The sequence below is a fragment of the Chiloscyllium plagiosum genome, unplaced genomic scaffold, assembly GCF_037043375.1.
Source record: "Chiloscyllium plagiosum isolate Xiang-an unplaced genomic scaffold, Cpla_swu_hap1 HiC_scaffold_22, whole genome shotgun sequence".
In the NCBI taxonomy this organism is placed as follows: Eukaryota; Metazoa; Chordata; class Chondrichthyes; order Orectolobiformes; family Hemiscylliidae; genus Chiloscyllium; species Chiloscyllium plagiosum.
Genome location: NW_028270160.1, coordinates 15964633 through 15986514, shown reverse-complemented (window position 1 = coordinate 15986514; position 21882 = coordinate 15964633).

The window sequence follows — 21882 nt, the reverse complement described above, 5'->3', positions numbered from 1 at the left end:
GAGCCCTGGCTGACAGATATAAACAGGACTGTCAGACATTCTGAGAGCTGGCTCTGAGGGAGCTGGATCAGTGACAAGGACTCTCCACATGTAAATAAAGGGTGATTTGGTGATGGGATACTGACCTCCATGGATTTATTTCAAAGAGAGAGAAAGAAAGATTATTTTCTATAACTGTTCATAGCAATTTAACGATATGTGTCCATGGTTTTTTTGGACCTCCACTCTTCCCTGCTTTTCACCAGTAATCTGTACTATCATTTTAGGTCCAAAACGGATGACAACCCATCTTTCTACAGTGAAATGCATTTACAAGCATACAAATTATGAGCAAAAGTTAGCTTTTCAACCTGTGAACCTTTCTGCCATTCAATAAGATCTGATTGTGGCCCCAACTGCACTTTCCTACCTACTTCTGATATCCTTGCCACAGCTTTAGATTAGACTAGATTCCCTCCGGTGTGGAAACAGGCCCTTTGGCTCAACCTGTCCACACTGACCCTCCGAAGAGCAACCCACCCAGACCCGTTTCCCCTCTGACTAATGCACCTAACACTATGAGCGATTTACCATGGCCAATTCACCTGGCCTGCACCTCTTTGGATTGTGAGAGGAAACCGGAGCACCCGGAGGAAACCCATACAGACATGGGAGAATGTGCAAACTCCACACAGACAGTCACCCAAGGCTGGAATCGTACCTGGGACCCTGGTGCTGTGAGGCAGCAGTGCTAGCCACTGTGCCACCCCATTCATAAAATCTATTTGTGTCTCTTTGTAAAGATTCCACCAACTTAAATAATTGTCAAAGGTACTGGAGTGGAGGTGAGGAAAAATTCTACTCACTGAGTTCTAAAGAACTGGAATACACAGCACGAATATGTATTCAAAAATAACTTTCAATAAGACATTGCACAAATTCATGAAAAGTAAATGTTCACAGGCAATCAGGAAAGAATGGGGAGTAGGACTAATTGGAAAGCTCTTGCAGATAGATAGCACCAGTGCAATAGGCTGAATGGCCATTTTCAGTGCTGTAAGACCCTATGATTTGACAGGACAGTGGAAAGACTGAGAGGTGGCGGACTTGTAGGAATAGGTGTCATCAGGATGAGCTGAACCATGTCTCTTCAGACATGTAAATGAGGAAGACAAGGGGCCAAGGTTAGATCCAGATTGGCTGATTGTCAGTACTCCTTTTTGCTTAATTCAGCTTCTACAGACATTTCCCTCCTGTAAGCCAATTCAAACAATGAACAAGCAGCCTCATCCCAAGCCTTTGGGTTGTCCAGCTTTTGAGAGGCTGTTGGATGCTTAGTGTCAGATAGTGGCCGATCCGATAAACTTTCCTTCATCTGTCGCCTTTACTTCACAAATCTCTTCTTTGTAAAGGTCAACTGGTATTTGCTCAAACTCCCAGCACAGGAATGTAAATTATGCCACCGAGTAGGGCTCATGATAATGTAGAGTTTGGTGCTGATCAAATGGAGGAAAGTGCGTGTCATAGGGCCTGAGATTTCAGTCCTCAGCTTGCCTGAGGAGGCCTTCCCCACCTCGACTACCCAGCAGCAACTGAGGTTTAAAAAAATCAACTTTGGGCCTATCGCCTCAGGCCTTGTTTTAAGTGCCTGGTTTGAAAACTTTCTTCTCATTTCGCTCTCATTTTATTACAGCCTCTAATTACCACTTTGGATAATTAGAAAACCAAGATAAATAATCACATAAATTACCTTTTCCATTGCTGCCCTGCAGAGGGAACTCATTAAAAATGATGTACTACTCACTATCTAACTACAAGGAAAAGAGAGCAGTAAATCTTATGCCAACAGTCTACAGATAAATTAGCCTCAGACACTTTGAAGTGCCTCTCTCTTCTGTAACCCAATATCAAACGCTTTAATTAGGCGAGAATTTGTTTTTAAATAAATCTTCATTGTGGGGTGAAGGGAATCACCGTTTCTTTTGTTGTTTTTTAAGAAAATAGGTTGATTGCGATCAGGTAGATGAGGCGTCCCCATTGCTGGATTTATAAAGGACGCTAAAGTACAAACATTGACTCGGATAAATAACCTAAGCTTCCGATCACTTATCCGCGCCATTGCTGATGCTGCCTATTTCCACCTCTGTAGCATCGCCTGTTTCCGTCCCTCTCTCAGCATTGCTGTGACTGAAACTCTCATCCGTGCTTTAATTGTTACCCCTAGACTCAACTATCCAAATGTACTCCTGGCTGATCTCCCACATCCCACCCTCCCTAAACATGAGTTCATCCAAATCCCTGCTGCCTATGTCCTTATTTGCACCAAGTTCTGTTCCATGTAGCCCTTTACTCACTGAACTACATTGGCTCCCACTCCAGCAATACCTCAATTTCAAAATTCTCATCCTTGTGTTCAAATCGCTCCACATCTGACCTCTCCTACTCTTTGTAATTTCCTCTGCCCCATGACGCTCTGAGATATTTGCACTCGAATTCTAGCCTTATGCCGATTCACCAGTTTTAACCACTCCAGCATTAATGGCTGAACCTTTAGCTGCACAGGCCTCAAGTCCTGGAATTTGCTCCCCTGAACCTCTCTAACTCACTTTCCTTTTGGTCTGACTGTCTCAAAATTTCTTTATGCAGTTCAGTGTCAAATTTTAAGGGACAATCGCTTTTGTAAAATGCCATGGAACATTTTACTGCATGAAAGGTACTATACTGATGCAAGTTGTTGTTGGGATTAGCATTATAAAGACATTGTTTGCTTGTTTCCTTAAGCCTGTGTGAAATCTGTCCCCAGTCTAATTTGCAATTTTTCATGTCTGATTCAAGAGATTGAAAGTGGTTGGTTATTTTACAATGTTAGAACCACACAAAATTCCTGATTCTCTACAACAGCAACCTACATTAATATCAAAACAGAAATTGCTGGAGAAATTCAGCAGGTCTGGCATCATCCGTGTGGAGAAAGCAGAAATAATATTTCAAGCCTGTTGACTGTTTTGATGAAGAGTCACTGGACTCGAAATGTTAACTCTGCTTTCTACACACAGATGCTGCCAGACCTGCTGAGTTTCGCCAGCAATTTCAGTTTTTGTTTTAGATTTCCAGCATTTGCAGTTCTTTGTTTTATTATATCTACATTTACATATCCCTTTTATGGTCCCAAAGCATATCTCAAAGATGTTAAGAAGTAAAATTTGACATTGAGCCAAAGAAGGAGTTATAAGAACTTAAAACTTAGATGACTAAAAGCTGAAATGAAGGGGAGGTTTTAAGGAGCTGAAGGAGGACAATGAGGTAGACGTTTAGAAAGTAAATCTCAGAACTTGCAGCATGGGCAGCTGCAGGCATGGCCTGTATGTTGGAGCAATGCGATTGGCAGAATGAGAGGATGAGGGATACACAGAGATCTTCGTAGGATGTAGAACTGGGGAACATTCACAGAGACCGTTGGGTGATGCCAAGGCTGAGGTAGAATTTGAAATCAAGAAGGAGAGTTTTAAAAATGAATGGAAACCAGTTCATGTCAGCGATTATGGGGGGGTGATTGGTGGAAAGGTCTTAGTTTGAGTTAGAACATAGACAGCAGATTGTTAGGTGAGCTGAGGATTATACAGGGGAGAAGATCGAGTCTGACCCAGAAGAGAATTGGAACAGTCAAGTATGAAGTAGGAGGAGGTTTAGCGAGAGGAAGAGAGAGAAGAAAAGTGAGAAAGGTTTCAAAAGGGGGAGGCGATGGCCTAGTGGTATTATTGCTGGACTGTTAATCCAGAGACCCAATAATGCTCTGGGGAACTAGGTCCGAAACCACCATGGCAGATGGTGGAATTTGAATTCAATGAAAATCTGGAGTTAAGAATCTTATGATGACCATGAATGCACTGTTGATTGTTTGGGAAAAATCCAACTGGTTCACTAATGTCCTTCAGGGAAGGAAGCTGCCATCCTTACTGGCCCACATGTGACTCCAGACCCACAGCAATGTGGCTGACTCTTAACTGCCCTCTGGGCAATTAGGGATGGGCAATAAATGCTGCCCAGCCAGCGACACCCTCAACCCATGAATGAATAAAAAAAGCGATAGAGAGATGGAAAACAGTAGAGGCATACAGAAAATTATATAAAGCTAAGAAGGGAAGAGAGGGAGAGAGAGAGACAAAGAGCTGAGAATTGCGAGAAACCCCATTATTATCCTAAACCTAACAAAGCCATCATACAAAATTTAATGTTAGTTTTTAAAACTGGGTAATCTTGTGCAGTCTTTGTTTTTCTTTCTGTTCAATCTGTCAATACCATTCTCAAATTAATTGTCCTTTACGGTGTCAAAGAAAAAAATGTTCAAATAAAGAGTACACTAGATTTGGCAATAGGGTGGGTGGCTATGTCAGTGTAAGGCTGAAACCTGTACATCTAAGCTGTGGTCACTGGGTTATTAACCCCCGACCACCCTCCACACCCCACCCCCCAAGTCTGCCAGTAGATCAATTACACCAAGGTGCCGGCTAACATCCTCGTTTGCTTTCCTTGAAGTGTCAAAACTTGTCCGCTGACAAGCTCAAAGCTTCTCAATTGCTCAAACCCTACAGCTGACTTCATAATTACCTGTGAGATGTCGACAGACTGAAATTCAAATGAGCTTAACAACTATTAGCAAATTGCTGTCCTCTCATGTTCTAGTTTCACTCCTGGCTGTGAAAGAAAGTCCGGGTGGAGAGGTGGGGATGGACAGATAGAGTAAGAGCAAGGTAAGAAAAACAGTCAGAAAGGCCACAGAGCACAGATAAAGAGAGCACAGATAGGGAGAAAAAGAGAGAGAGAGAGAGATGGAAAACTAAAAAGGCCCACAGAAAAGTGCAGATAGACAGAGAGAAGGTGGAAAAAGAGAGAGAAGAGACCAAAAGGAGAGAAGAATCCAGAGAAAGGAGAGAAATACAGCAGTGGAGAGAAGGAGAGAAACTATAGGGTGGGGGTGGGGTGCATGGAAGACTGTAGAAAGATGGAGAGATAGGGAAAAGAGAAATTGACAACAATAAATAAAAGGTTAGTGAGAGAGAGCCAAGAAATGAGAAATAAAAAAGAAACACACAATGAGGCTAAAAAAGAGGCAAGAGATCCAAAAGTGAAGAGCTTGAAAAGAATAACAGACAGAGAAAGGGAGGGGGGGGGGGAGGTGGGGTGGTAAGGCCTGGGGAGAGGTGTTTTAACCATTGAAGAAACTCAGTCACAGAGAAAAGAAACTTTTAAAGCACCTTTCATAACCAAAACACTTTAGAATTACTTTCAAAGGATAAGTCACTATTGTATTGTGAGAACGACCAGATAATCTGTTTTATTGATCTTAGCTGAATTAGAAATATCCAGGATACCAGGTAATACTCAACAAAAATACCATGGAATCTTTTATGCCCAGTGGAGGGGGCAAATTGAGCCCCAATATAAATTTCATCAAAAGACAACATTTCCAACAGTGCCATGTTCCCTCAGTACTGACCTTCCAACAGTGCAGCTCTCCCTCAGCAATGATCCTCTGAGAATACAGACACTCCCTCAGTGTGCACTGTCTACCAGCACACCACTCACCCTCTGATCTCTGACAGTGCAGCACTCCCTTCGTACGACCTTCCACACTGCAGTATGCTCTCAGTACTGACCCTCCACACCTCAGTGTGCCCTCAATACGGATCCTGCAATGTGCTGCACTCACACAGTATCAACCATTTGACCAAGTAGTATTCCCTCACTATCATGATGTAAGTGTCAGCCTGGATTTTATGTTTAAGCTCTGGAGCTGGTCTTGAACCCACTACCTTGTACCTCAGAGGTGAGAGTACTATCCACTGAGCCACCATTGACTCTTCAGTCTATGTTTGTCACTCTGATAGTTGAATACAACAGTGTAAATCAGCGAATGTCCCAGAACTGACAGTGGGTATCCAAGAGTGGGATTATTGGTGAATAGGGAATTGGGCTAGCATTCACTGCTGTCACACTTTGGTTGAGTTCTTCGTGGACACAGAGAAGAGGTGCTGAGGTTGCCTCCTGCCCTTTCCTCATGGTCCTGCTGATCTACTTCTTGCCATTTAGCTGCTGCCAGGGACAGTATCCTCATATGTTGAGTATGTGTGGCATGTAGCAAGTCACCAAGAACCTTGAAGCACGCTCTGTTGACACTGCAGGGCCCTGAGGCAGCAAAGTGTTTTTCAGTATTCCAATGATCCGCTCCAGCGCATTTTAATAAGTAGGATGATTTTCACGGCATGCGTGTAGCATACTGAGTTGCACACCAGGGTCATCAGCCATGTGGATAGCCCTAGTTGCCCAATAGCCATCTTTTGGTTCATTGTGGTGGATGCAATGCAGAGGATACAACAATCAAGCACCGTGCAGGTGGCCTGACAGCTGTCAGGGTGTGCCAGGCATTGACTGAGTGACACACTGCCCATTGTTATACACCAACTGGACAGTCAATGGATGAAATTCCTTTTGATTCTAGTATCAGGTCAAGTTCACATGTGGCATGATACATGCAGTCAATGTTATCCTCCAGCATGACCAAGCCTGTGTTCACTCCACATGTGTCTCCCTGGTAAGAGAAAAGAAAACGCGGTTTACTCTCATTGAGTAGAGACCTCCCAATTGCAACAGTGGGCAATGATTAGATTAGATTACTTACAGTGTGGAAACAGGCCCTTCGGCCCAACAAGTCCACACCGACCTGCCGAAGCGAAACCCACCCATACCCCTACATTTACCCCCTACCTAACACTATGGGCAATTTAACATGGCCAATTCACCTGACCTGCACATTTTTGGACTGTGGGAGGAAACCGGAGCACCCGGAGGAAACCCACGCAGACACGGGGAGAACGTGCAAACTCCACACAGTCAGTCGCCTGAGGCGGGAAATGAACCCGGGTCTCTGGCGCTGTGAGGCAGCAGTGCTAACCACTGTGCCACCGTGCCACCCACAATGCAGTGTGAAATGTTGCAAATACCTCTGCTTCAACTTGAAAAGATCCAGATGCATAAAGTTTATCTTCAAACTTCAAAACCCATTGGCAATGCACACCTCACCCGTTCTAAAGTTGCAGTTTTGGATGCAGCAGGTACCAGATTTCTTTGAGGATGTTTTTACTGGAGCACAAATATCTCACAAGTTATTCCTCACCAAGGCTCAGATAGGAGAACTGTTCCTTGAATACCCTGGGCTCCCTACTGAGAGCCCTTTCTCCCCTTCCTCCTCCTCTCCTGCCAGCTAGTCATGCTTGAGGTGTACTCTGCTCATTTTCCAATACTGCAATGTTCTAAGAGGAACACTGTCTCCTGCACGCGTGTCTATGAACAACTGACTGTGAGGAAGTCGTGAAGTCAACAGAAGCCACACCACTCACTATACATCTCTGCTCTATGACAGCATAGAACCCATCAAGTCTGCACCAACATAACTACCACTAAAGGCTTGCTAATCACAATTTCCGACACTTGTCCTTTAATGTTACGATATTTGAAGTACTAATCCAAATATTGTTTAAAGCTTGTAAGGTTTCCAGACTCCACAACCTTCCCATGCAGTGTATTCTAGATTCCTACCATTCACTGAGTCAAAAAGTTTTTTTCCCCAAATTCCCTCTGAATCTCTCACCCCTTACCCTGAAAGTATGCCCTCTCATAAACAACACCTCAACCAAGGGGAATAGCTGCTGTCTATTCACCTTGTCCATACACCTCATAATCTTTCCATAGAATCCCGACAGTGTGGAAATGGGCCCTTCAGCCCAACAAGTCCGCACTGACCTTCCAAAGAGTCACCTACCCAGACCAATTCCACCTACTCTATATTTATCCCTGACTAATACACCTAACCTACACACTACAGGGCAATTTAGCATGGCCAATTCACCCTAACCTGCACATCTTTGGACTGTGGGAGGAAACCACAGCACCCGGAGAAACTCACGCAGGGAGAATGTGCAAACTCTGCACAGACAGTCAAGACTGGAATTGAACCCAGATCCCTAGTGCTGTGAGGGAGCAACACTAACCACCGTGCCAGCATGCCACCCACCTCAATTACGTCCCCCTCCCTGTCTTCTCTGATCTAAAGAAAACAATCCAAGCCTATCTAGTCTCTTCTCATAGTTCAATTTCTCCATCCCAGGCAATATCCTGGTGAACCTCCCCGTACCCTCTCTAGCGCTATCACATCTTTCTTGTAGTGAGGTGACCAGAATTGCACACAATACTCAAGTGTGACCTAACCAACGCTCTGTACAACTGCAACATATCTCCTTACTCTTATACCCTTTGCCATGACTGATGAAAGCAAGCGTTCCATGTGCCTTCTTAACCACCTTATTCAAGCACACCACTGACTTCAGGGATCTGTGAATAATTACCCCAAGATCCCTCTAGTCCTCTAAACTACCCGATGTCCTGCCATTCATTAATTTTGTTTCTTCTTCCAAAGTGCATCACCTTACACTTATTAGGGTTAAATACCCATCTTCCACTGGTCAACTCATCTGACCAACCTACCTGTATCTTCCTGTAATCTACAACCATCTTCTTCATTATTAACCACTCTACCAATCTTGATGTTGACTGCAAATTTTCTTACCACATTCTTCAAACATTTTTATCCATATGATTTATATATACATTATAAACAATAAGGGTCCCAACACTGATCCTTGTGGTACACCACTGGACACCGGCCTCTCGTCATTCAAACAGCCTTCTGCCTTTATCCTTTGTGTCCTATTACTAAGCCAATTTCTGATCCATCTCGCCAAGTTTCCCTGAATACCATCTGCTTTAACTTTCTCAGGCGAAAGTGGGTACTGCAAATGCTGAAGATTAGAGTCAAGATTAGAGTGGTGCTGGAAAAGCACAGCAGGTCAGGCAGCATCCAAGGAACAGGTCAAGATTTGGGATTTTGCCCGAAACGTTGATTTTCCTGGTCCTCCTGACCTGCTGTGCTTTTCCAGCACCACACTAATCTCAACTTTAACTTTCTCAGACAGTTTCCTATGTGGGACCTTCTCAAAAGCTTTGCTAAAATCCATATAAACTACATCAACTGAACATCCCTCATCCACACACTTGATCATATTTTCAAAAATTTCTAACAGATTTGTTAGGCATGTCCTCCCCTGACAAAGCCATGCTGACTATCCCTAATTAACCCATTCCTTTCCAAGTAGGTATTCATTTGCTCCTTCAGAATTTTCTTCAATAGCTTCCCTACCACCAATGTGAGACTTGCAGTCTGTCATTTCCTGCTTGATCTCCACTAGCCCTCTTAAGAAGTGGAACCACATTAGCTATCCTCCAGATCTCTAGCACCTCCCCCATGTGTCAGAGCCCCTGCAATTTCCTGCCTTGTCTCCCACAGCAGCCTGGGATGCAATTCATCCAGGCCAGGGTATTTGTCTGTTTTTAAGCCTGACAGGGTCTCAAAATACCTTCCCTTTGTCAAACTGTGCAAATACCTCTCAGTTCCTTTTCCTGAATGCTGTACCTCGGTTCTCCTTTTCCAGAGTGAAGATTGAAGTGAAGTTTTCATCCAAAACCTTTCCAATATCCCGTGGCTTCACACACAGGTTACGCCCTTTGTCTCTAATGCACCCTACTCTTGGCCTAGTTAACCTCTTCCCTTTAATGTATTTATATTGTATTATTATTTATGTGGATTTTTACGACTTTAAACAGCTTTAAAAAAACAGCAAATACTCGTAGAATGTTTGTAACAGCCAGAAGAAATAAACCACTAATTAACCTGTAAATAAAAAGTGAAGTTGCCATAGTCCTACCAGACCATGGGGCTGCTCTCTCATTACAGAGAGACAACTGGTAATGGTTTAAACTGAGGGTCAACGAACTTCAAGTGAGGAATGAGGCTGAGAGCGAAATCCTTCATGGTAACCTCAGCTGGAATGGATACCTGTAAGTAGCTGTTGATTATATGTTGGATTATTAATCCAGAGTCCCAGGTAATGTTCTGGGGAGCCATGTTCAAATCCTGCCATGTCGGATGGAATTGGGAGTCTAATGGTGACCTTGAAACCATTTTTAATTGTCATAAAAACCTAATGGCCTTTAGAGAACAAAATCTGCTATCCTTACCTGGTCTGGCCTGCATGTGACTCCAAACTCACAGCAATGTTGTTAGTTGACTCTTAACTGCCCTCTGGGCAAATAGGGATGTTAATAAATTCTGGCCTAGATGCCCACCCCCCCCCAATCCCATGAATGGATTAAAATAATAATTTAAACAGTGTTGATGGGTTGGGTGGCCACTTGCTGCTGAACAGAGACGTATTGTAAAGAGAGGGTGTTTTAAAGTCCAAAATATCCTTTTGTTAAATCAGTTTTGCGCACTAATTGATATCATGCTCTGTATATTTGTATTGGAAATTTATAGAATGAGTGCTAACACCTTCACTGATTTGGTGGAATAGGGTAAGAGGGTGGGATGCACTTTGGAGGGTTGGTGTGGACTCGATGGGCCAGATGGTCTACTTTCATACTGTAGGAATTTTATAAGTCTTTGGTGTCAAGATCAATTCACCCTGTGATTGTGGGTGCACCCCAGGCTCTGCGTTTTGGAACTCAAAGGCCTAAAACAAGGGCCCAAAATAATCTCCATGTCTCATCCTGCATATTTCAGAAAGATAACTTGCATGGCATCGATGAGTGGGTGATTTATGAAATCAGGGATTTATGCAGTACAGAAGGAGGCCATTCAGCCCATTATGTAGTGGATTTGTGACTGCCTCTCTCTTCAATTTTTGCACAATGAAATGAGCGAAAGATCCAATCTTGGGGAGCCTCAGAAACAGAAGATGAATGTTGTGTGAGTTGGAAGTGTGCAGGAAGAGACACTGACAGACAGAGAGTGGTGTGGAGAAGAGTTACAGGGACACAGGATGTGTACATGATACAATAAGATCATTCTGTTTTTTTTCTGGTCTCCATGTGCTAGAAATAGAGCTCACTTTCAGACCCAAAATCTCTTAACTGATTTGTTTGCCAAATGTCAGTCTCCTGAAGTCCTCACACTGGGCTTTGTTTCCAAAATGGCTGCAGCTCCTTCCTTACTCACTGTCTCAATTGAGTGACAGTTTCATTGCTGCTTCCTCTACCACCTTGGACAAACCAATATTGAACAAAAGACACAACAAAGAAGGAGAGCATTTGGCCTATTTGTCTGTGCCAGATCTTTGTCAGAGCTATCCAAGCCATCCTAATCCTCCAGAAGAGTGTTAGTTTTGTTCAGTTGGCTGGACAACTGGGCTGTAGTACAGGCTTGATGCCAACACAATGGGTTGAATTCCTGTACTGGCTGAGATTACCATGAAAAAATCTCCTTCTGAATCTCCCCCCTTGCCTGAGGTGTAGTGACCCTCATGTTAAACCACCACCAGTCATCTCTCTCTAATGAGAGAGCAGCCCTATGATCTGGAAAAACTATGCTGACTTTTATTCCTCTGGTCTGCCTCTGTAACCCTGCAAATGTATTTCTTTAAGGTATTTATCCAATTCCCTTTTTGAAAGTTACTTGTTGAAAGGTAGACAACTTGGCAGCAAGCTCCCACAAGCAAAGAAAATGACTTGGACCAGTGTTTGTGATGCTGGCTGATGTATCAATATTGCTAAGGACACTGAGAATAATTCCCTTTCTATTTTAGTTTTGATTTTTTTGAATGCCTGAGGGTCTATTCCAGATCACAATACTTAGCAGAGTAAAAAGTGTTTTCTCATGTTGCCTTTGGCTGTTTAACCAGTCGTCTTCAGTCTCTATCCCCTCTGGTTATTGAGCTTCCTGCCACTGGAAACAGTTTCACCTTATTTACTCTGTCAAAATCCCTAATGATTTTAACACTTCTATTAAATCTCCTCTTAGCCTTCTCTGCTCCAAGGAGAATAATCCCAGCTGTGCCACCCCTCCACATTTCCTGAAATTCATCATCACAACTATCACTCTAGTAAACTGTTCTCGCATTCCCTCCAAGGCCTTGACATCCTTCCTGAAGTATGGTGCCAGAAGTGAACACAATACTCCAGCTGAGACCTAAGCAGTGTTTTATAAATATTTTGCATAACTTTGTTTTTTTTTCACCATTCACAGGGATTACGTTCCTCGAAAGTCTCATAAACAATGATTTTCACAAACAGAAAACATGGCAGATAGCACATGCCATGTGCACAAGGCCCAATCCTTGGTCACAGAAGTCAATTTTCTTTAAAACCATAAATAATCAAAGGTTAGTCTCGCAGTGGGCAAAAAGACGCCCAGAAAGTTCAGCACAGAAATGTGAACTAGTAGATGATAAGACTTTCCCAAATGAGCTTAAAGTTCTCTTTCAGAACCATAACCGTTCTATGATTCTAATTCTTATGTATTAAGCCAAGATTCCAATATACCATTTGACAACCTTCTCAACTCTTCTTGCCACCTTCACAAATTTTTGTACACACATCCAGCTTTCTCTGCTCCTGCATCCCTTTTTAAACTGCATCATTTTGTTCATATTACCTCTCCTCATGCTTCCTTCCAAAATGTATCACTGCGCACTTTTCTAAATTCCATCCATTACACGTCTGGCCATTGTATCAGCCTTTGTTGTCCTGAACCATTCTTCCTCCTTGTTTGCTGCATTCTTGAGTTTCATGTCATCAGCAAATTTAGAAATTATGAAATAAAAAACAGAAGGTCTTGGAGAAACTCAGTGGGTTTAGCAGCATCTGTGGAGAGAGAGAAACAGAGTTAACATTTCAAGTTCAGTATAACTCTTCTTTAGAACTGTTTTTACTGAGCAAAGAATGTTCATTGTCAAAGAGAGGAAGATCAGAAGATATAGTGACTACACGACGAGCTGTGGAGGAAAGGGCAAAGAGGAAGAATCCAGAAGCTCTTCAGTAGCTGTGAGTTTTTGGAGATTGCATTTCTTAACACCTGAAAGGAAGAGAAAATTTTCTTGTTAAAGCATCAAATGAGATGAAGAATGAAATGGAACCGAAGACTGGGATGGCTTTGACATAATGTGAGATGGTCAGAGTGTGCGTGTGGTAGCACATGGCGCTGAGTCTGGATCCAAGAAAGAATCATATCGGACTCAAAACGTCAACTTTGTTTCTCGCTCTACAGTTGCTTCTAGACCTGCTTTGTCACCCTAGTGCTGCTTTGTCAAACACTTTTTTATAAGTGCATCAATTTCATTACACTCATCAATGTTTTCCTCCCAAACAATGTTTATGTTTCAAATAATCCACCATGAAATGAAAAAGGAGTATCAACTGGAATAACAATAATTGAAAGCACTCTCATTTTCAGCAAGGTGAAGCAAATCACTGAAACACATAATTGTTACAGTGCAGAAGGAGGCCATTCAGCCCATTATATCTACAGAAGCTCTCTGAATGAATAATTCATTTAGTGTCATGCTCTACCTTCTCCTCATAATCATACACAAATATTTATTCACTTACAACGTCTGGGAAAGACAGAATTTCATTTTGTTGTGTCTTCCACCACCTCAGGACATCTTAAACCATCTTACATTCAAAGAAGTTCCCTTTTTGAAGTGTGCTCAATGCTGTAATGGAGGAAACACAGCACCCAATTTGCACACAGCAAACTCGCAAAAACAGCAAGTTGACAATGGTCAGAGAATCTGTTTTTATTTTTGATATTTGTTAAGGTATAATTACTGACCAGGACACTGGCAATAAATCCCTTGCTATTTTCATTTTTAAAAATCACACAACACCAGTTTATAGTCCAACAGGTTTATTTGGAAGCACTAGCTTTCGGAGCGCTGCTCCTTCATCAGGTGGTTGTGGAGTATAAGATTGTAAGACACAGAATTTATAGCAACAGTTTACAGTGTGATGTAACTGAAATTATATATTGAAAAAGATATTTTCATTGTCTCCCATTCCCGAAGGATCAGTAACCAGAGGGAACTTTCCTAATTTAGTTGGCAAAGGAACCAAGTAATGACGTGAGGAAGAACCTTTTGTGCAATAGATGATAAGGATAAGTGTCTGATAAGGTGGATTTAGATTCAATAGGGAATCAAATGGGAATTGGATACATACTTGATGGACAATACAATGCTCTTTAAAGGGCCAGTGTGGACTTGATGGGCTGAATGGCCTGTGTACGGATTCTATAAATTACTGGTTTATGTAGAAACTGGGGACTGGGACTAACTGGATTGTTTGCAGGAGCTAAGAGAAACCAAATAGCCTTCTTTAGTGTTGTAAAATGTTGTGCATCAAAGCAAATCCATGTTTTTGAATTGTGACCATGGACCTCAGTTTACACATCTCAAAATACAGTATTTCCAACAGTGCGGTAGTCCCACAGGACTGCACTGGCAATATTAGTTTGGATTATAGCTGCTGAAATTGCAGTGATACTGATCTTCTGAGAGAGATGAGAGTGTGACTCACTGAGCCATAGCTGATCCATTGCTGAACTATGAGGTTGATAGAATATTAGGCACAAATGTAAGACTCTAAATTTGAAACTTACTGGTGTTAAGGAATTATCTCTGAAGTCACATTGAAACTGAAATTGTTCATGACACTCGTGAGATTATATAGCAATAAGTCACAGCACTTTCCAGGAAAGAGGTATAAAGATAACACAGAAGCTAGAATCATTCCCTCTTTGGCACTCCATTAGTGTGGCACACCTTTATTTACCTTGCTACGACTGTGAAGTCTACATAAAAGAGAGTAAAGGGAACACAGTCAGGTGATAGCCATTCACAAGAAAAGCTGCTTAACCAGGTCAAATTCAGGACGTTGGTTCTGTACTTGTTTGTTGAGAGCATTAGCTGTGATCTGTTCACCTAAATACAAAACACAAACAGCACTGGCTGTTCCGGGGAGGCACAGCTTGATGGACGCCTGTCACCTGGGATTATTTGAACACCGTATTGGCATTCACGGTGGACAGTGTGGACTCTATCCATCCCTCCCCCATATCCACCTCCATCTCTTCCTTTGGCAGCACCTTCCAAACTTTGACCATCCACAAGACCAAAGTAGTAAACCCAAGACAACACCATCACCTCTATGTTCCTCTCCAAGCCACACACTGTCCTGAATTAGAATTATATCAATGTTCTTTCTCTGTCATTGGGCCAAATTCTTGGAACTCTCTTCCTTGCAGCACTGTTCCTAAACACATGGATCACAGCAGTTCAAGAAGACAACGTGCCACCATCTTCTCAAAGTCAGCAAATGTTGCCCTTGTCAGAGACACCCCATATCCCTCACCACTATACCAGAAGTGTCATCCTCCACACATCAAAGGAGCAATTAAAGTATCTCTGGGACACTTTTTCGATCTCAATAGGTAACCCAATCATAAATGAAAGAGATTACAAAATTCTTGAGCATAGTGCAAGAGAGTCCTAAAACACAGACACCCAGCATCCTGAGAACCAAGGTTGCAACAGTGCTCATAATGCCATCAACACCATTCACTCACTAGCTAGATAGACCCCAAATCCACCAGCGCATTCCCCTACTCTCCTCATCACATTCTCCCCGCCACTCTGCTCTCACTCCCTATTCCCACTCCCTGCCTCCATATTCTAGTAGAATTCAATACCAAACTACACCCTGTGCTCTCTCCCATAAACCTTCATGTGATATCATGCACTTCCCACAAACATCATGATATCAAAATCAGTGAGTGTTATAAGATTTAATACAGGCTGTGTGTGGAACAGAGTGACTAAGAATGAGAGGCAATGGCCTAATGGTATTATCACTGGACTGTTAATCCTGCGACCCCAATAAAGTTCTAGGACTGGGTTCAAATCCCACAATGACAAATAGTAGAATTTGAATTCAACAAAAAATTTATTCTGGAATTAGGGGTCTAAGGATGACCATGAATCCATTGTCGGAAAAACCCGCCTGGTTCACTAATGCCCTTTAGGGAAGGAAACTGTCATCCTTACCTGGTCTGGCCTACATTGACTCCAGAGTCACAGCAATGTGCTTGACTCTTAACTGCCCTCTGGGCAAATTAAGGTTAGGTAATAACTGCTGGCCTAGCCAACGACACCCACAGCCCATGAATGAATTTTTAAAAAGCCTCCAACCTGAAGGGCTGGGGAGTAAGAGAGAAAGTTCCAGTATTCCTCTCCCTACGAGTACAGTAGAGCTTTGTGACATCACCTTTGAATGGCCTGGTTCTAATTTTAAGATTATGTCATTTTGTCCTTGATTCCTTATCAGACAAAAAAAATCTACATTATCAAATCCATTGATGATTTTAAACTCCTCAATTAGATTAATTTGTTTATCCAAGGAAGAGCTGGGAATTTCTCTCCACTGCCACAGCCAATATGTATCTCACAACCAACATCACTAACACAGATTAGTCAGTCATTTGTGGGAGCTTGCTGTTGGCAAATTGATTGTCATATTTTCTACATTACAACAGGAGCTACACTCTTTACGGTAGTTTTGGTTGTTAAGCACTTTGGAACATGCCCAGGTCATAGAAGTCTTGTTATAAGCTCAAGGCTTCATTTCTCTTTGGCTAATGCTATTCAGCAACTCTGTCACTCTCCTCAATGGTGTTGTTACCCATTTATCCTTCATGTGACCACTCTGCTTAAAAAGTCTTTTGACAGATGTATTAAGCAAAACCTGGAATCTGCAGCTAGTCTTGTAGAATGCCAATTAAATGGTGTGGTGCTAAATCTGTTCACCACAGATGCAGTACTAACTAGTGAAACTCAAGAGTTGACATTTGGGATTATGTTCAGCATGAATTGGTTGGACCGAAGGGTCTGTTTTCATGCTGTATGACGTTATGACTCTATAAGGCCTGGACAGACTGTAAAAACTTGGTTTCTTCATATTTTAAAGAAGGAACAGCTTCAAGATATGTAAAGTAATAAATGCTAGACAACCCATAATTATATATAATTGATGGGTACCATACTGAGGAGGCAACAGCCTAGTGGTATTATCTTTGGGCTATTACTCCAGAGACCCGGTAATGTTTTGGGACACTGGTGCAAATCCCACTGTGGCAGATAGACTCATAGAGTCAAAGAGATGTACAGTACGGAAACAGACCCTTTGGTCCAACTCGTCCATGCTGACCAGATATACTAATCTAATCTAGTCCTATTAGCCAGCACTTGGTCCATATCCCTCTAAACCTTTCCTATTCATATATCCATCCAGATGCCTTTTACATGTTGTAATTGTACCAGCCTCCACCACTTCCTCTGGCAGCTCATTCCATACACGCATCAACCTCTGCATGAAAAAGTTGCCCCTTAGGTCCCTTTTATATCTTTCCTCTCTCACCTTAAACCTATGGCCTCTAGTTCCAGACTCCCCCATGCCAGAGAAAAGATTTTGTCCATTTCTCCTCTCCATACCCCTCATGATTTTATAAACCTCCATGAGATCACTCCTCAGTCTTTGACGCTCCAAGGAAAACAGCCCCAGCCTGTTCAGCCTCTTGCTATAGCACAACTCCTCCAACTCTGGCAACATCCTTGTAAATCTTTTCTGAACCCTTTCAAGTTTCACAACATCCCAATATTCCAAAATTGGCCTAAGCAACATCCTGCACAGTCACAACATGACCTCCCAACTCTTGTACTCAATACCCTGACCAATAAAGGAAATCATACTAAATGCCTTCTTCACTATCCTATCTACCTGCGACTCTACTTTCAAGAAGCTATGAACCTGCACTCCAAGGTCTCTTTGTTCAGCAACATTCCTGAGGACCTTACCATTAAATGTTTAAGTCCTGCTACGATTTGCTTTCCCAAAATGCAGCACCTCGCATTTATCCAAATTAAACTCCATCTGCCATTCCTCAGCCTATTGACCCATTTGATCGAGATCCCGTTGTAATCTGAGGTAACCTTCTTCACTGCCCATTACACCTCCAACTTTGGTGTCATTTGCTAAATTACTAAATCTACCTCCTATGTTCATATCCAAATCATTTATATAAATGGTGAAAAGCATCGATCCTTGTGGCACTCCACGGGTCACAGGCCTCCAGTCTGAAAAACAACCCTCCACCACCACCACCCTCTGTCTTCTATCTTCGAGCCAGTTCTATATCCAAGTGGCTTCTTTGAATTGAATTGACTTAAATTTATTGTCATGTGTACCGAGGCACAGTGAAAAGCTTTGTCTTTGAGCAATACAGGCAGATCACAGAGTCAAGTAGCATAGATAAGTAAATAATAGGTAAACAGCAGCAAAAACAAAAACACAGGTTCAGGCGAATGTTAAGTGTTTGTGAGTCCATTCAGTATCCTAAAAACAGAAGGGTAGAAACTGTTTTGAAACCGGCTGGTGTGTGTGTTCAGGCTTCTATACCTTCTCCTCGATGGTAGAGGTTGTAGATAAACATTGCCAGGGTGGGGTAGATCTTTAAGAACTCTGGCGGCCTTTCCTTGACAGCGGACCTGGTAGGTGAATTCTGTAGATGGGAGGTTGGCCTTTGTGATTGTCCGGGCCAAGTTCACCACGCTGTGTAACTGTCTCCGATCTTGAATGGTACAGTTGCCATACCAGGTAGTGATATATCCAGACTGAATGCTCTCAGTGGCATACCTATAAAAGTTGGCAAGGGTATTTGCTGTCATGCCAAATTTCCTCAGCTGCCTGAAGAAGAAGAGACATTGCTGGACCTTTGTAACTAATGCATCCACATGTGGTGGATGAGAACTCCCAGGAGCTTGACACTCTCCACTCATTTCAGTTTTGTGCTGTTAATGTGTGTGGGGTGGGGGGTGGGGGGGGAGTGTGAGTAACATCCAATTGAAAGTCAATAATGAGTTCCTTGGTTTTGCTGGCATTGAGAGCTAGGTTGTTCTCAGTGCACCATTTTTTCAGGACTTCCACCTCCCATCTGAGATTCCACGAATTATGTGGCATCATTAGCGAACTTGTAAATGTCATTCATCTGGCATTAGGCTATGCAGTCATGGGTTTACAGTGAGTACTGTAGGGAGCTGAGTATGCACCCCTGGGGGCTGCAGTGTTGAGTGTTAGTGAGGAAGAAATATTGTCCCCAATCTTCACTGATTGTGGCCTGTGGTCAGGAAACTGAAGATCCAGTTGCAGAGAGTGGGACTTAGTCTGAGATCACTAAGTTTAGTAATCAGTCTCAAGGGGACTGATTAGTTCTCCCTGTGTTCCATGAGATCTAACCTTGCTAACCAGTCTCCCATGGAGAATGTTATCAAAAGCCTTACTGAAGTCCATATAGATCATGACCATTGTTATGCCCTCATTTGAATTCAATTTTAAAAAATCAGCAATTAAGAGTCTAATGATGACCATAAGCCCATTGTTGATTGTTGTAGAAATCCATCTGGTTCACTAATACCCTTTAGGAAGGAAATTGCCATCCTTGCCTGGTCAGGCCTACATGTGACCCTAGACCTACAGCAATGTGATTGACTCTTAACTACCTTCTGGGCAATTAGGGATGAACAATCCCATGAACGAATTAAAAAGAATCCACAAGTATCAGGTAAGGCCTCCATGAGCCATATTAGCAGGAGCAGGAATTGATCCTCCACCCATTGGTCACACACTAGCCTTCCAGCTAACCAGTGAGAGCAAAGCTGAAATATTGAGTCAAAGTGTGATCAGGGCACAGGGCCGATGTTGTGACTGGTATACTTAGATGTTTCTTGTCACAAAAACTGACCAGTACCAATAAGTAACATTCACTGGTTGCCTTTGATGGAGAAACATCGTTTTTGGGAATGAGACTCCATAGAGGGCAGGGAAAAAACATTAGGTACATTCTCAAAGTATCCCTGAATATATCCAGTTTGCCCATCATTATGACCTGAGACTTTACTGAGCAGTTGTCATGGGGTGATCCAGATGATTTTCTTCCTGCTTGGCCTCAGATTTCTTTGGTCTAAAGTAACACCCAAACAACTGCTTTAGCTCTGGCCAACTAACTCAATACAGACCAAACATTGAACCTGGCAACATCAGTACCTCAACCATGGAGTTACCAGGGCAATTTAGCAAATGTGTTACTCACATCTAACCAGTGAGTGTCCGTATCATGAAGACATAGAGTTTGTTCCTCATACCTTTTCCTCATGAAAATGTACACATGTGATTGTGGGAGGGTTTTTTATTCTGAATCAAAGTCACGGTTTTTACTCTTGCTGCGTTAAAATGTGCACACTCATTCATGGACACAAAATCACAAAGTCATTAACAGCAGCTCCCTCCTTTCAGTGGCCTGAGAGGTCGAGGGGAGGTCAGGAGGTAATGTGACACTTGAATGGGATGATGTGGATCCACTCAACCTCTCAGATACAGTGGGTCAGCGGTAAGCACTTCTCCGCACAGCTAACTCAGCCTTTGAAGATGATCGGATAATAGCTTCTACGGTGCATCATTCCCCTTTGCTTCACAGGTGACTAAGTCTGTTCCCACACCCCTGCTCCACCTCACTCTTTGTCTGATCTGACAGCTTGTACCAACCAAAGGTAAAAACAGGCAAACAGCTAGAACCAGAATGTCCATTGATCCACTCGGGTTAACACAAAGACCTGACTGGGTCTAGGACTGCGCACTCATGAATCGTTTGATTCACTCTGTGTTTTAAATAATATTACAGTATCAATTCTGAGTGAATAGCATTCTTGGCTCTGACTAGGAGGTTCTAGATTCACGACCTTGTCCTAGAGCTTTGAGCAAACAATCTAGACTGGCACACCAGTGCAGGACTGTTGAATTACTCAACCTTTTCTAAGCTTGCCATGTTACTTGCCACAGATCATTTTGGAAGGGAGATAGAGATTTATTTGAACAGAGAAAAACTTCAGAAAGCTGCAATACAAAGTAAATTGGGGGGAACTTGTGCACAAAGCACAGAAAGCTAGTGCAAGGTGCATCAGGTATTGAGGAATATTGGCTCTTATTTCAAGGGGGTTGGAGTATAAGAGTAGGGAAGTCTTACTGTGACTGTACAAGATGCTAGTGAGACTATATCTGGAGTACTATGAGCAGTTTTGGTCCCCTTATTTAAGGAAAGATATCTCATTAGAGGCAATTCAGGAAAGATTCACTAGAATGATCCGTGGTATGAAGGGATTGAGAGGTGATATCATTGAAGCATGTAGGATCCTTAAGTGATTTGACAGAGTAAATGTTTCCCCTCATAGCAGAGTCAATGACCAGAGGACAGACTCTCAGAATAAAGGGACACAAATTTAAGACTGAGAAAAGGAGGAATTTCTTTTCTCACAGGGTTGAGACTCTTTATGTATATTTAAGGCTGAGATCGATAGATTCTTGATTAGTAGGGGAATCAAGAGCCTATGGGGAAAATGCAGGAAATTGGAAGTGAGGAATTTCAGTTCAGCCATGACCCTATTGAATGAGGAGCGTGCTTGAGGGGCTAAATGGCCTACTCCTGTTCCTATTTCTTATGGTCTTAGATAATGCATCATTCTCATGACCACAGCCCTGATATGGAAACACCAGAGAGTGTCCTTAACAACCATATCCAACAACGCTTCAATAATATTCGCAATGATGCAAATTTCATATCCAAATAAAAGCAAACAACAGCAGACAGTGGAAATCTAAAATAAAAACAAAATGCTGGACTAATTCAGCAGGTCCGGCCACATTAGTGAAAAGAAAGAAGAGCTAACATTTTGAGTCCTCATGACTCTCCTTCAAAATTGTGCTGATTTTTTTCAGCACTTCTTGTTTTTAATGCATATTGTGTACAATCCTCAACGAAACATCCCGGTCTGTTCTAATGCCACATCAGTAAGGTTGGTGGTTTTCATTAAAGGATACTAAATAGTTTTGCAAGACATCATTAAGGAGCTC